The sequence below is a fragment of the Bidens hawaiensis genome, unplaced genomic scaffold (assembly GCF_021521415.1).
Source record: "Bidens hawaiensis isolate Kalapana, Puna unplaced genomic scaffold, B.hawaiensis_p1.1 tig00042896_1, whole genome shotgun sequence".
Taxonomy (NCBI): Eukaryota; Viridiplantae; Streptophyta; class Magnoliopsida; order Asterales; family Asteraceae; genus Bidens; species Bidens hawaiensis.
In genome coordinates, this window is record NW_027497597.1 from 35,230 (window position 1) to 38,745 (window position 3,516).

Consider the following 3,516-nt stretch of genomic DNA (forward strand, 5'->3'; position numbering starts at 1 on the left):
CACTATTGAAAACATTCCACAATATCATCCGTCAGAAATCCCTCCGTATCACCCTTCTGAAGAACTTGAAGTTCAAAGTAGGTTCAAACAAGAAACTAAATCTGATTCATCAAGTAGGATGGATTGTTATTCCGATCAAATCAAATGGCATTTTGGATCACCACCACCAAATTATTAATACCAGGCTCCACAAACTATAGTAGGACCTAGTCGAAAACGAAAAATGAGGGTTACTATGCCATATGAGAAGATACCATTTCAAATGCCAATCAATGATCCTTTGAACCAGAAGAAGAAGATGAAGAAAATTAAAATCCTTATTCTCCACCATATATAGGACCAATGCTCTTTTACCACAAAAAATATATATATATACCCACAATTTCCAAAAAGCGAATGAAATTTGGCAAGAAGCTAATCTTATCGAGAAGTTTTATACCAATAATATTCCCGATGAGGAAATGCACACATATATTGCTAATCCACAACTATACCCAAGGGAGAATGCATATCTCTTCCCAGCTGCATCTGCATCTACGGGATATCCTAACCCACCAAATGTGGTGATGGATGGGCTGAGGAATGAGAAAGTTGAAAAGAAGAAAGTAGGGAAGAAAATTATCAAAAAGTGTGACAAAATGAAATGTCTCGTTCAGAAATGGATTAAGTATTAAGGATAACTTAGTGATTAAGAATCGTTGTTTGATGTTTTCTTCTTTCATCTTAAATAATGTAATATAAGACAGTGTGTTTCCTTTTTTTTAAATTAAAACATTGCCTTATTCATTTACAGTATGTCTGGAAAAGAGAAAGCTAACAGTGATCCTGAAATCCAAGTTAACAACAAGGAGAAATCTGTTGAAGAAAACATTCAAGCGATATTAAAAGAATATGTTCTTGGTAATCGTGATTTAATTAAAGAAGTCGTAAACCCGCTCATTGACCTTATGAAAAATGATCCAAGTAGGAGTGCCTCGCATTCTAACAAAAGACTTGTTCGAAGTTAAAGTGAAATTGTAAGTTCAAAAAGAGAAACAAAGAAAGAAACTGAAAAAGAAAGAAAGTGGTAAAATGGAATCGGAAAAGAAAAAGGAAGACGGTGATCAAATCTCGACTGTTGAAAAGGAGCTTCGTGACAAAACAAAGAAACTTAAAATTCAAGAGGGTTGTGATTTCATAGTTTTCAAAGTCTATAACCCCAAAGAATTTCATGGTGATAAATGAGCAATTCTTACCCTTCGATGGTTGGAGGAAATGGAATCAATAGTAATGATTAGCAAGTGTACCGAAAGAGAGAAGGTTCAGAATACCTCCCAGATGTTTAAGGAGAGACGTTAGAGTGGTGGAATCCCTTATTGAGGTTAAGGGTAGAAATTTTGTACAATCTAGAATGGAAAACTTTCAAGGAGATGATATTGAAGAATTTCTATTCGATCCATGAAGTGGATCAAATTCAAACAAAGTTATGGAACCATAAAATCATAGGAACAAATCTCAAGGAATACAACACCATATTCCTTTAATACCATAGAATCGTTCCACACCTAGTCACTCCTGAATTCAATAAAGTGACTCGTTACATTTATGGACTACTTATTGAAATACGTGACTTAGTTCGTTCCCACATGCCATCTACAACTGAATCTGCTATGGAGTTAGCTGGATATCTGATGGATGGTATGATTCGAAATCGAGATGAGAAGAAGAAGGATGATGGAAGGCATACTATTGGAGGAAAGGCGAGGAAGGTTAAGAAGAAAACGGAAAGAACATTTATGTATAACCATCCTTAAAAGACTTGTCGGAGGAGGCATTATGGAAGGTGCCAACAACCCTTGAACACTATCACAAGCAATTTTTGTAAAAAAATGGGTCATTTTAAGGCTGATTGTAAAAAGAAATCAGTAGTTTGTTTTGACAGTGGAGAGAAGGGGCCCTTTAGTACCGAGTGTCCGAAAAAGAAACCAGCAACAACAACAGCAGGTGTAAGTGGGAGTGGTGTCAAGGCAGATACCAAAAAGGGAAATGCTCGCGTCTTCTTGCTTGATACATAGAAGGTTGTGGATATACCTGACGTGATCACTGATATGTTTCCTAATCAAAAATGTTTATGCTAGAGTTTTGTTTGACTTAGGTGCTAACCAAGGTTTTATGTATTATAAATTTTGTAGTCCATTAAATGAACCTCTAATTAAGTTAAATAATCATTATGAAGTAAAAACCGCTGACGGAAATTTGATTAGAATAACTGAAGCATTAAATAGTGCAACAATTTTTTTAGCCGATCACATCATACTTGTATGATTGTTACCCATGACATTGGCAGGTTTTGATGTAGTCTTAGGTGTGGATAGGTGAGAGAGCCTGATTGAGCTGATAGGAATCAATTCATATTGTATCTATATAGAGAAGAAGAAGTCCATTCGTTATACATACCATAACGAATGAGACTCATTCTTCTTCAATCCCTATATTAACTTAACAGTATAGCGAATGACTCATTCGCTATACCTCATTCGTTAACATTCCATAATGAATGGTACAATAATAGTAATGATTAGGCACATTCGTTAAACATCCTTAATGAATGGCTAATAAAGATAACATATGGGTTCATTCATTAAACATACTTAACGAACGATCAGATAAACATAACGTATGGACTGGTTAAAAGACCAAAATGGCTTTTACATTAATAATATAAATTACAATAAATACAAAGACCGAGACGACAAAAACAATGCACTAACAAACTCCCCTTCATCTCGTGCTCTTTGTTTTTTATCAGCTGAACCTCTTAGTCTTCATGTCTGCACAGCTATGAACTCCAAACGCATTGCAACATGCACAACACGTTGGAATTGCATAGCACAATCATAATCTTCAATCTCAGAAAACCAGATCACATTCTTAAATAACGCATCTTTGTCGGACTTCAATAAGTTAACTAGCCACATCGGATCGATCACCCGTATAAACTCAATCTTCAATCCAGTACCGAGTATTATAACGGCTTCACCAGTGCGGTTATCGTAATACCACATGTTGAATGTCTTGTAAACACTTAGTGAAAACGTCTTTACATGCACTCTTTTCATCGTTCGTGGTGGCTTGACCTTCATCACAAGCTTCCTCCAACCATTCCTTGGATCAATCTCGTCGATGTACTTCCGTGTAGGAATTTGTGGTTTGAAGAACTTGAACTTGTGATGTACTTCGAACAATAAATGACGATAGAACCAATATGCCATCTCGCTTTTCCCGCAATTGACAAATGACCTATTTGCGAGTGTACGGACGTCTCATCTTGGTAAAGTAAGAGCATCTGCAATGTGTTGATAATATTGCACACCATTTTCCCACTTTATTATGCATACCTTAAGATCAGAATCGTAGAGCCATGAAATGATATCACCTTTGAAGGTCTTCGATGCTTCGAAAGTCGTCTTTTGATGAGCTGTTGCACATGCTTTGACCTCTTTCTGATTTTCTTTATCAGTATACCGATAAACCTCA